Genomic DNA, 13,219 nt, shown 5'->3' on the forward strand with positions numbered 1-13,219 from the left:
ATTACTGGCAGCATTATCTACAAGAACAAGATATGGAGACAACCCCACTGTCAACATATGAATAAAGAAAATGTGATAAACACACATACACAGGAATCACAGACAACCTTAATAAGGAAATTCTTCCATTTTGTCAGGATGTGGATCCAAAAATATGAATGTGGACATTAGGCTATTTAAAATAAGGCACAGAAAGATAAATGCCACACAATATCACTCATATGTGTAAGCTAAGAAAGTCGCAATTAATCACAGAATAGAATGGTGGTTGTCATGGGCTGAGAGTGAAGGACATGGGAAAATGTTAGCTGAACACACATTTGCAGCTATGAGATAAATTAACAAAATTAACACTTCAAGACCTTAATATTCAACACAGTAAATAGTTGATTATTGTCGCTCCCCGTCTTCGTGGAGGAACGACACAGGACCCTGCGCTGTTCTTTTGTCTGCTCAGCCCTCCCCGGGTTTGCTGCTGGTTCTTCCCGGGTTGGCTACCATCCCTTCCACCTCCGTGGAAGGGCGGTTCCCCCTGGCCACTTTCCCCACTTCCGCGGGGGTGCGGCACACCACCGGCCGGCTCTCTCGGGGGCTGCACAGGTGTTCCTCTCAGATGTTCCCCTTAGATGTTCCTGGTGCATGTTGTCTCTCTCCTCCTTTATAGTCCTCTTCCACCAATCCCAACTCTGCTACCCACACGCCGAGTACGCTGCCCTCCTCCAATCAGGAGCAGGTCCTGCTGTTTATTGGTTGAACTGGAGGCAGCTGTGTAGAAGCTGTTTCTCCCTTCTCAGCAACATATTGTGGGAGAGCAGATGCATAGAATAAGTCTTAATTCCAGTAACTTAGTGTAGTCCGAGTTACTCCCCACAGATTATGATATCACATACTCACAACTTGCTAATATCTTACATATACTTTAATAACAAAGGGATGTAATGTGATGGATATGTTAGATTGTCTTAATCATTTCATAATGTATATGTACAAGAGGATTCCAGAAAGTTTATGAAAAAATGTAATCAAAAGATAATGTGAATTGTCCATAACTTTTTAATGTCCCTCACATAGCAAAACATCAGTTTTCATACCTTGATGATACACAAATTGTGTCAGTCATACTCTGACAATCTTGAAAAAAATTTAAGCAAGCAAAACTAAACAGGCTCCTATATTAAAATGTAAATCCAAAATAACTTAGTAAACTAGACATATCTACAGGATTTGGAAGACTTTCATGCAAGAAAAATCATTTTTAAAACACACATAAATTTGAGTGGTCAAAATTTCTATTTTGAAAGTGCACATAGAGATGGCACCCTGTACAGAGAAAGTGTAAGTGCTAAGACGATGCCCAAGTACCAAATTACAGGGTCTTTCTGCTTCTCTAAAACCTGGGTGAAAACCCCAAGCCAAGTAAAACTTCTGTTTCTACCTTACTCAGTCTATGTTACTGTGATATTGGAAACATATGAAGGAGTGAGACATCCTAGAAACAGCTGTGTAAAGAGAACAATGCCCTGGAAAGTACCCTGCAGGCCACATATTGAGAAAACTCGGGGGAACCAGGTCCCTGTGGGGAGGGAAGGAGGAACCGACAGCACCTGTCCCGCATGAACCACATACACAGAGCCCACATTCTCCCTAGAGACCACCCAGTCCCCACTGCACAATCGGGGGAGACGTGGAGCTACTGCCACACAGCTGGCCTGCTATGGCTCTGGGCTGAGAAGTCTCACCCAAGCAGGGAAGGGGCAGGACCTCGGGGGTCCTGGGTGCCGGTAAAGCCCCCAACCCACGGGTCTGAGGGGACCGAGGGGAAGCCCTGTGCCAGCGCCAATATGGAGCCCACAGATGCCAGAGGCCTGTGTCCTCCTGGCCTTCGGCTCCATTTTCCCTTCTCGGTACAACCAGGTCCACACACTCACCATGTCGCGGTTGTCAGCTTCCTAGGTGCCCAGCGTCCCCAGTGAGTGAAGGTGGAGAGCTGCAGAGGTCTACCTCACTTGGGAGCTCCTGGCGGCGGAGCTGTCTCCCAGGAGTTCACTCTGCAGGCAAAACTCTGAGAAGATTGTGACGTCCAGGCCCTGCGTGCTGATGCACTGTGGACGTCACCTTGCCTGATTGGACAGGTTGCCAGCCTTGAGTGCACGGAACGTCACAAAGCACGGAGCCAATCAGCATCCCCCATAGCAAGGACCCCTAACTTCAAGTTGTCCTGGATGGGAACAGCGAGAGACAGACCTGGGTTCAGGTCTGAAATGGCCGCCCCTGGGCTCCGCCTCCCCGCGGCTGGAGGGCTCTCACCTCCGAGCTCCTGCTACCCACTGGCCTCGCCCTGGGTCCCCGTCCTTCTCCCTGCGGATGCTGCCTGGAGCTGGCGGTAACCTGTTGCAGTGAGTTACAGTTCTGTTTATCCGATTCCGGCGCTTTCGTTTTCCTTGTATTTCTGCTCATTCTGTTGGGTCGTTTGCATTACTTATTGATTTGAATAACACTTAGATGTAACATAATTTACTCTTTTTTTTTCTTTTCTTCTGTTTTCTACTCTGCCTATTGATCTTTTATATTTTCCAGTTATTTCTTGCTGGCACTTGGTAATCTAATGGATTTTTAAAACATTGATCTTTCCCACAACATTAAATTCATTTATCAGTTTATTTGTTTTTAGATTTTATGGATTCTCCCTAAAAAAATATCTCCAATATATTGGCAATTTATTGTTAAGAAATTGATCTTTACATCTTATTTTATTTCTTTTTGCTCTCCCCCTCGCCCCCAACTACTCCTCCAATAAGAAGTTGGCACTAATAGAGACTTCCTGGTCTAGGTTTACTTCCAGGGTAAAAGCTCTCAATGATTCTGTATTAATTGTGGTTTTCGTTGTAGGATCCTTTTAAAAATTTTTGATCTGAATAAGAAAGCCATTGCTCTTTTTTACTATACTGCAAGCACTTTTTAAAAATTACATGCTGATTTTTAAATGTTTTTGAACATTAAATTGTCATGTGATTTTCTCCTTGAATTTGTCACCTACCTGGAAAATTTACATGACTTGTTAAGAAATGTTAACCACCTCTTGTATTTTTTATTATATGTGACTTGTTATTCATTACATTTTCATATGCGATTTCATTTATTATACAAATACTAAGGATTTATACATCTGAATATGAAAGAGAGTTTATACTTAATTTATATTGAAAGTTCTGGTCAACTTTGCATCATTATCAATGTAATGCTGGCTTTCTAAAAGAAATCTGAAAATATTTTTCGCTTATTTATACTTTGATACATCTGAGAAATATAGGTTTTTTTTTATTTCTTAAATGTTTGAAATATTTTGTGTTTCTGTAATTGAAGTTTTGTTTCTCTGTTTTATTGGCTGGTGGCCTTCAAACTGGGATTCAACTTCCTTGTTTTAATTTGGAGTTTTCCTATTTTATACTTCTTATATTGGATTTTAGTACTTTATATTTGTGTTTGTGTTTGGGAATTTGATTTTCAAGGTATAGTGGATTTTTATCTCTAATTAAGTTTTTATCCCAAGAGTTTTTTTTTTTTTTCGACATGCAGAGTTAGATGGTGAGAGAGACAGAGAGAAAGGTCTTCCTTCCATTGGTTGACCCCCCAAATGGCCGCTATGGCCAGGGATACACAGTTCCAAAGCCAGGAGCCAGGTGCCTCCTCTTGGTCTCCCATATGGGTGCAGGACCCAAAGACTTGGACCATCCTCCCCTGCCTTCCTGGGCTACAACAGAAAGCTGGACTGGAAGAGGAGCAACCAGGACAGAATCCGGTGCCCCAGCCAGGGCTAGAACTCTGGGTACTGGTGCTGCAGGTGGAGGATTAGCCTAGTGGGCTGCAGCGCCGGCCTTACCCCTAAGAGTTTTACAATATTTTTTTCTGATCTTGACAAAGCTCTTTTCTCTGTAAACAATTGTTTTAATACATGAAAATGGACACTAGCGTTACTTTTCCCTGTGTTTCCTCAATTACTTTTACTCATAGTTTATTAAATTTGTTAAAATTAAAAAGTATATCCTGGGGCTGATGCTATGGCATAGTTGGTAAAGCCACCACCTGCAGTGCTGGCATCCCATATGGGCCCCAGTTCAAGTCCCAGGTATTCCCCTTCATATCTAGCTCTTTGCTATGGCCTGGGAAAGCAGTAGAAGATGGCCCAAGTCCTTGGGCCCCTGCACCCATGTGAGAGACCTAGAAGAAGCTCCTGAATTCAGATAAGGGCAGCTCTTGCTGTTGCAGCCCTCTGGAGAGTGAACCAGTAGATGGAAGACCTTTTTCTCTCTCTGCCCCTGCCTCTCTGTAACTCTGCCTTTCAAATATATAAATAAATCTTAAAAAATATTTCCAGAAATGAATGAAAAATCTGTCCCGGTTGCTCCTCTTCCAGTCCAGTTCTCTGCTGTGGCCCAGGAAGGCAGTGGAGGGTGGCCCAAGTGCTTGGGCCCTACACGTGCATGGGAGACCAGGAGGAAGCACCAGACTCCTGACTTTGAATTGGCTCACCTCGCTGGCCATGGGGGCAATTTGGGGGTTGAACCAATGGAAGAAAGACCTTTCTCTCTGTCTCTCTCTCTCACTGTCTAAATCTGCCTGTCAAAAAAATAAATCTATGAGTGTGTGTGTATATATATATACACACATATATACATATATTATTATATTATATATTATATAGTTATATAATATATAACATAGTTATATAGTTACATAACATATATAATAATTATATAATTTATAATAACATAATTATATATTAGAATATATCACATTAGACTATATATTATATATCTTAACTATAATATAATATATAATATAATAACTATGTATAATATATATAATTATCAGTAAACTCAGTAAGAAGTTAAATTTATTTAAAAATTGAATAAATACAAATTAAAGTATGTGTTTTTCATCAGATTCAAAACAATTATTGCAACTGTTGACATTTTGACATATATGAGGCAATGGCCATTGAATAGAAGGTGAATTTGCAAAAGAAATTGGTGATGTGTACCAAAAGTCTTAGCAATACAGATTATGTTATTATATACTCTTGTCCCAAATAAGCACTTCCCAAAAAAATCTTTCTTTGGAAAAATAGGTTTCAGAAGTGTCTGTGGAAACTTTTTCTTAGGGAAACTTGAGGATAGAAAAGTAAATATCTAACAGTACAGTATTCATTAAATAGTATATGATAAATCCATATGAAGAAACATAGTTTAGCTATAAAATATATTTACATTATTAAGCAAAAAAAAAATCCTTGCAAAGCAGGATGTATTATATATATATCCACTATTTTTCAAAAACATGCTTATTTATTTTTTAAATATTGATTTATTTATTTGAAAGAGTTACACAGAGAGAGCAGAGGCAGAGAGAAAGAGAGAGAGAGAGAGAGAGGTCTTCCACTCACTGGTTCACTCCCCAATTGGCCGCAATGGCCAGAGCTGCGCTGATCCCAAGCCAGGAGCCAGGAGCTTCCTCTGGGTCTCCCACACGGGTGCAGCAGTTGGGCCATCTTCCACTGCTTTCCCAGGCCATAGCAGAGAGCTGGGTCGGAAATGGAGCAGCCAGGTCTTGAACTGGTGGCCATATGGGATGCCAGCGTTTCAGGCCAGGGCGTTAACCTGCTGCACCACAGCACCAGCCCCAAAAACATGTTTATACAGACATATTTCCTCAAGCCTTGTGTTATGTGTACGAAGCCATCTGTTTGACTCACATAAGCGTACCTTAAAATGATTGTGGAAATGGAATTAAAAGATAAATTTATTTTGGTTCAAAATATGTTGAAATTTATATATACATGGGTTATTTAAAAGTTCATATAAAACATGTATTATGAGAAATACATGTTTCAAATGTTATGCACCAACATAAACTTATCTTCTACTTTATTTCCCATGAAATTTTGAAATCCATCAGAAAAACATGGTGTTCCTGGGAAATATCTGGCCATTATTTAATATATTGTAGAGATGCTAAATCTGCCTGAAGTTACTAAGAAAGAGTGTGGTCGTGATTAGACACCTTTTCATTTAACCTCTCTGCGTTGTGACCGGTCATCACATTTAAAGAAACTATTTCCAGGTGTTGTGCAATCTGTGATACCGAAATCAGAGCAGAGAGTGTCTTCTTGACGCGGCGGCTCACCGGCCAGAGCCCTAGGGCCAGTTGAAGGGGCTGCCCGCCAGCAGCGAGTCCCGGGTGAGCATCTCGGCGGGCGTCTTGCCCAACAGGCGCAGCAAGTGGAGCTGCGCAATGAGGGGCGCCTGGAGCGCGCGCAGGGCCAGGTGCACTGGGGCTGGTACGGGTACTGGGCGCGCAATACTCCATGAGAGCCACCTGCGCCTGCTCCTGCAGCCTCTCAGCGCGCGCAGAGGCCAAGAGCGCCATGACCTTGAGGCACCGGACTCCACCGAGTCGCCCTGCAGGAGGCCCAGCTCGTCCACCTGCTCCTGGTCCAGGAAGGCCACGTGCGCTTGGCCTGTAGTGGCGCCCTGTGCAGGCAGGGGCAGTGCTAAGAGCAGCCGCGCCGCCAGCGTTCTCACCTGGTCCATGCCCAGCGCCGCGCCGCCGCCGCCTGCACCTGCTGCATCCGCAGCTGCACCAGGAACAAGCCTCTGTCCGCCGCCACGCCAGCACCCAGCCAGGAGGGCTGCCAGAGGAGGCGGCCAGCGCTGCCAGGCAGCGATTGAGGGATGCGGCCAGGCTGCAGCGCTGCGGGGTGGCAGGAGGGAGAGAAAGAGAGAAGGGCAGAGAGAAGACAGCCAGAGCGAGGCTCTCTCAGAGTCCCCCCACCCCAGCTCCGGGAGAGCCCGGGTCGGGAGGGGGCCTGGGGTCTTCCCCAGGTGGAACTGGGAGCTGGGGCCTAGCCTGCAGCAAGCAGGTGAGGTGGGAGGAGGGAAACCGAGGCAGGGAGGGCTGGCTGCCAGGCAGGGCAAATTAAGGAGCCTTAATGAGCCCGCCCACCTGGCCTGATCGAATCCATGAGTTCCAGCCTTAGGCCGGCCTCACGCAGGGCGCATTACCAGCCCTGGAGGGGACTTGGGCTGGAGGTGGGGCTGAGTCCTGCGGGGGTGGGGGTCAGCTGTCCAGTAGGAGTGGCCAAATGGGGCCCAAAAGTGCTGCCCTGGTTATAAGCCCCGCCTGCACCACTCCTCCCCCCATCCTACCCCCAGGGCCTTTGCACCTGCTCACCCCCCCTTCTTCAAACCCCCACCCCCAACTCTTCCTCCTCCAGCCCAGGCTGGGGCGTGGGGTTCAAATCCCACCCACAACTCCCTCTTTAACACCAACCCCCGAATTAACAAATCTGCTTTAGAGCAGTATTGGCCATGGAGGAAGGGCTACCCTGGTGGCAACTGAAGCCATGGGCTATTTACTGAGGGCCAACTGTATGCAGGGACCCTGGGGCACAACAGTGCACAAGACAAAGAGAGTCCCTGGAGAAGTCATTGGGTTCCAAAGCAAAGTAAGGGGTTGTGAGCCGTGAGGGTGAGAGGCTGCGCATGGGGTGGGGGGTGCGGCACGTGGCTGTAGTCGCGCCAACCTGAGGGCCGGGACAGCAGGATTTCAGATCAGCCACGTGAGAAGAGGGGGCACAGGTGAACCCCCCAAACTGAAGGGAGTGGCTTTTCCAAGGGGCTCTGAGCCGACTTTATCAGCTTCCCTCACAGACGCAGTGAGGGGGGAGGACTTCGAAAGCGCGAGAGACTGGAGTCAGACCCTGGGAAGAACCGGCAGACAGAAAGCAGGTATGGGGTGCGCATTTATCCTGAGGCTGGAACCCCCACCCCCACCCCTACCCCGAGACCACTGCCGCCCCCCTCCCCCGTGTGGAGCCTGGAGAAACTGCAGGGCATTGGAGTTTAGGGCCGCGCTGCTTGGACTGTGTCTGCCCTGGGCCAGGCTGGGGCTTCTGGGGAGGGAACAAGAGTGGGGTCCCCATGGGCTCAGGCTGCCCGGCTCCTGCCTTAAGCAAACAGAGATAGGGGTGGGAGCAACGGAAACCAAATAAATGTGTGTATGTGCGTGTGTGTTTGTGCGTGTGTGTGCATGTGTGTGTGTGTCTGTGTCTGTGTATGTGTGTGTCTGTGTATTTCTTCAGGACGCAGTGGCCAGGCCTGGGCAGGAGACCAGGCCCTGGCCACAGCTGTAATTGGATTCCTGCGCCAGTACAGGGTGCAATGGCCTGGTCTTGTGGTTAGCAAGTGCAACGCTGGGCCCCACCAGCTGACTGCAGGGAGGAAGGGGGCCGCTCACCCTCCTTCCGCAGGCCTCCCCCCGGCTGCAGCGGGGCTGGGGTGCCATTCACCCACCTATCGCACGCCCCCACCAGGCTGCAGCGGGGCTGGGGGCCACTCACCCTCCTTCTGCACAACCCCCCCGGAAGCACTTCTTGAGCCGGCAGGACTGGCACTGGTCACGCTGATGTTGGTCCATCTGACAGTCCCAATTGGACCTGAAGGTGTAGCAGTGTTAGGAGCCGATTGTCTAATGAATATACAGGGTGTGTGTTTTTAAAGCCTGATAATTTTAGACATAACTTTCTCCACGTTTTATATTTCTATATTTTAGTTTTCGTGTATCCATTTGAAAGGCAGAGATAATTCTACTGTGTGTGTGGCAGGAACCCAATTCCTTGAGCCCTCCTGTGCTGCCTCCCAGCCTCTGCATTAGCAGGAAGTTGAAGACAGAAATGGAAACAACACTCAGAAGCCCTCATTCCATTGTAGCAAGGTTGTCTCAAGGAAATTCTTAACCACTTGGCCAAATGCTCCCTCCTGCTTACTACTTTTTAAACACCACTCTCTTACATTACATAGGCCCAGGATCACAAAAATTACCAATTCCAATGTTGGCAAAGCCAATGAAAATGGAGCTCTCGCAAAGAAAATGAAAGCCGGCCGGTGCCGCAGCTCAATAGGCTAATCCTCCACCTTGCAGCGCCGGCACACCGGGTTCTAGTCCCGGTAGGGACACTGGATTCTGTCCCGGTTGCCCCTCTTCCAAGCCAGCTCTCTGCTGTGGCCCGGGAGGGCAGTGGAGGATAGCCCAAGTGCTTGGGCCCTGCACCTGCATGGGAGACCAGGGGAAGCACCTGGCTCCTGGCTTCAGATCAGCGCAACGGCCTGTGGCGGCCATTGGAGGGTGAACCAACAGCAAAGGAAGACCTTTCTCTCTGTCTCTCTCTCTCTCACTGTCCACTCTGCCTTTCAAAAAATAAAATAAAAAGAAAAAAGAAAATGAAAGCCAAGCGAATTATTTAATTAGAAGTATTAGCTTGAATAAAATAATAGTTTGAGTTTCATGTTTCATCAGGTTAGATAAGTGAATTTTCAATATCAATATACACGGAACATAAAAAAGAGGTACAAATATTTTCAACCATCAATATTACACATTTGCAAAAGCAGTGGATGCTTGAATAGTTCACAAAAATGTGTTCTAAAATCATGTGATTAGTCTTTAAATAAAGGAAATGAATGTTTATCTCAATGAACCATTTCCAAAAGGGCAGAAATACAAAATAGGCCCCTAACAGGAACTGGATATGACAATAATTAACTTTGTAAATTCATTTTGTTTTAAGAACTGTTTCTGAAAACTATTTTTTAAAAAGTAAACAATATTTTAATGGGGAATTACTAACCATGATATAATAAAATATTTTCTGGAATTCTTGATCACAGTTTGAAGCCAGATTTAATTTAAAAAGTTACTAAAGGTGGGAAATAGGCATACAAGAAAAACTATTTTTAATTTTTAAATGTATCTATATATTTTTTTAAAACTTTTATTTAATGAATATAAATTTCCAAAGTACGGCTTATGGATTACAATGGCTTCCCCCCAATAACGTTCCTCCCACCCGCAACCCTCCCCTTTCCCACTCCCTCTCCCCTTCCATTCACATCAAGATTCATTTTCGATTCTCTTTATATACAGAAGATCAGTTTAGTATACATTAAGTAAAGATTTCAACAGCTTGTTCCCACACAGAAACATAAAGTGAAAAAATAATAGATGATTTTTTAAATGATGATGAAATCAGATCAGACCTATTGTCATGTTTAATCCCAGTGAGAGTCAAGTTGGGAATTGATAATTTCTTCTTTTTTTTAAACAGAAGATCAGTTTAGTATACATTAAGTAAAGATTTCAACAGTTTGCACCCCCATAAAAACACAAAGTGAAATATACTGTTTGAGTACTCTTTATAGCATTAAAACTCAATGTACAGCACATTAAGGACAAAGATCCTACATGAGGAGTAAGTGCACCGTGACTCCTGTTGTTGACTTTACAAACTGACACTCCTGTTTATGGCATCAGTAATCTCCCTATGCACCAGTCATGAGTTTCCAAGGCTATGGAAGCCTTTTGAGTTCACTGCCTCTTAACTTGTTTAGACAAGGTCATAGTCAAAGTGGAGGTTCTCTCCTCCCTTCAGAGAAAGGTACCTCCTTTGAAGACCTGTTCTTTCCACTGGGATCTCACAGAGATCTTTCATTTAGGTTGTTTTTGTTTTGTGGTTTTTTTTTTTTTTTTTTTTTTTTTTTTTTTTTTTTTTTTTGCCAGAGTGTCTTGGCTTTCCATGCCTGAAATACTCTCATGGGCTTTTCAGCCAGATGCTGTTTAGGACAGCTGCCATTCTATGAGTCTGCTGAGTATCTTGCTTCCCATGTTGGATCACGCTCCCCTTTATGTATTCTATCAGTTAGTATTAGCAGGTACTAGACTTGTTTATGTGCTCCCTTTGACTCTTAGTCCTTTCATTATGATCAATTGTGAACTGAAATTGATCACTTGGACTAGTGAGATGGCATTGGTACATGCCACCTTGATGGGATTGAATTGGAATCCCCAAATCTACCATTTGGGGCAAGTCAGCTTGAGCATGTCCCAAATTGTACATCTCTTCCCTCTCTTATTCCCACTCTTATGTTTAACAGGGATCACATTTCAGTTAATTTTCAACACTTAAGAATAACTGTGTGATAATTACAGAATTAAACCAGTCATATTAAGTAGAACAGACAAAAAAAAATACTAAGAGGGATAATGTATTAAGTTCATTAGCAGGGCTATGCTGATCAAGTCACCGTTTCTCAGTGTCCATTTCACTTCAACAGGTTTCCTTTTTGGTGTTCAGTCAGTTGTCACCAATCAGGGCGAACATATGGTATTTGTCCCTTTGGGACTGGCGTATTTCACTCAGCATGATGTGTTCCAGATTCCTCCATTTTGTTGCAAATGACTGGATTTCATTGTTTCTTACTGCGGTATAGTATTCTAAAGAGTACATATCCCATAATTTCTTTATCCAGTCTGCCGTTGATGGGCATTTAGGTTGGTTCCAGGTCTTGGCTATTGTGAATTGTGCTGCAATAAACATTAGGGTGCAGACCGCTTTTTTGTTTGTCAATTTAAACTCCTTTGGGTAAATTCCAAGGAGTGGGATGGCTGGGTCGAACGGTAGGGTTATCTTCAGGTTTCTGAGGAATCTCCAGACTGACTTCCATAGTGGCTTGACCAGTTTGCATTCCCACCAATAGTGGGTTAGTGTCCCTTTTCCCCCACATCCTAGCCAGCATCTGTTGTTGGTAGATTTCTGAATGTGAGCCATTCTAACCGGGGTGAGGTGAAACCTCATTGTGGTTTTGATTTGCATTTCCCTGATTGCTAGTGACCTTGAACATTTTTTCATGTGCCTGTTGGCCATTTGGATTTCCTCTTTTGAAAAATGTCTATTGAGGTCCTTGGCCCATCTCTTAAGTGGGTTCTTTGTTTTGTTTTTGTGGAGTTTCTTGATCTCTTTGTAGATTCTGGTTATTAACCCTTTATCTGTTGCATAGTTTGCAAATATTTTTTTCTCATTCTGTCGGTTGTCTCTTCACTCTCCTGACTGTTTCTTTTGCAGTACAGAAACTTCTCAATTTGATGAAATCCCAATAGTTGATTTTGGCTTTGACTGCCTGTGCCTCCCGGGTCTTTTCCAGAAATTCTTTGCCTGTGCCAATATCTTGCAGGGTTTCTCCAATGTTCTCTAATAATTTGATGCTGTCAGGTCATAGATTTAGGTCTTTAATCCATGTTGAGTGGATTTTTGTGTAAGGTGTAAGGTAGGGGTCTTGCTTTATGCTTCTGCACGTGAAGATCCAGTTTTCCCAGCACCATTTATTGAATAGACTCTCCTTGCTCCAGGAATTGATTTTAGATCCTTGATCAAATATAAGTTAGCTGTAGATGTTTGGGTTGATTTCTGGTGTTCCAATTCTGTTCCATTGGTCTATCCATCTGTTTCTGTACCAGTACCATGCTGTTTTGATTACAACTGCCTTGTAGTATGTCCTGAAATCTGGTATTGAGATGCCTCCGGTTTTGTTTTTATTGTACAAGATTGCTTTAGCTATTCGAGGTCTCTTTTGCCTCCATATAAATTTCAGCATCATTTTTTCCAGATCTGAGAAGAATGTCTTTGGTTTCCTGATTGGAATTACATTGAATCTACAAATTGTTTTTGGGAGAATGGACATTTTGTTGATGTTGATTCTTCCAATCCATGAGCATGGAAGGTTTTTCCATATTTTGGTATCCTCTTCTATTTCTTTCTTTAAGATTTTGTAATTCTCATCATAGAGATCTTAAACGTCCTTGGTTAAGTTTATTCCAAGGTATTTGATTGTTTTTGTAGCTATTGTGAATGGGATTGATCTTAGCAGTTCTTTCTCAGCCGTGGCATTGCTTGTGTATACAAAGGCTGTTGATTTTTGTGCATTGATTTTATATCCTGCCACTTTGCCAAACTCCTCTATGAGTTCCAATAGTCTCTTAGTAGAGTTCTTTGGATCCTCGAAGTAAAGAATCATATCATCTGCTTAGAGGGATAGTTTGACTTCTTCCTTCTCAGAATCCGGCACCCCGACCGGGACTAGAACCTGGTGTGGCAGTGCCGCAGGTGGAGGATTAGCCTAGTGAGCCGGGGCACCGGCCTACATGATATGATTCTAATTCTTTTAAATTTGCTGAGACTTGCTTTATGGCCTAGTATGTGATCAATCCTAGAGAAAGTTCCATGCACTGCTGAGAAGAATGTGAAGTCTTTAGATGTAGGATTGAAAGTTCTGTAGATATCTGTTAGATCCATTTGGGCAACAGTGTCGATTTAATCTGCTGTTTCCTT

General features: G+C 44.2%; 1 long non-coding RNA gene across 2 annotated transcripts; it reads right to left on the reverse strand.

Moving 5' to 3' along the window:
• Positions 1-316: 316 nt before the first annotated feature.
• On the reverse strand, positions 317-2,384 carry LOC149120460 (uncharacterized). Of its 2 annotated transcripts, none has more exons than XR_016225588.1 (2): positions 1,929-2,384; positions 317-786 (listed from the first exon to the last, which is right to left on the reverse strand). It is a non-coding gene; the product is annotated as an uncharacterized LOC149120460 (long non-coding RNA). The 2 variants fall into 2 exon arrangements; XR_016225589.1 differs by having other exon boundaries at positions 317-789.
• Between the last annotated feature and the right edge of the window lie 10,835 nt (positions 2,385-13,219).

The sequence above is a fragment of the Oryctolagus cuniculus genome, chromosome 19 (genome assembly GCF_051225735.1).
Source record: "Oryctolagus cuniculus isolate XC-2025 breed Fujian yellow rabbit chromosome 19, ASM5122573v1, whole genome shotgun sequence".
In the NCBI taxonomy this organism is placed as follows: Eukaryota; Metazoa; Chordata; class Mammalia; order Lagomorpha; family Leporidae; genus Oryctolagus; species Oryctolagus cuniculus.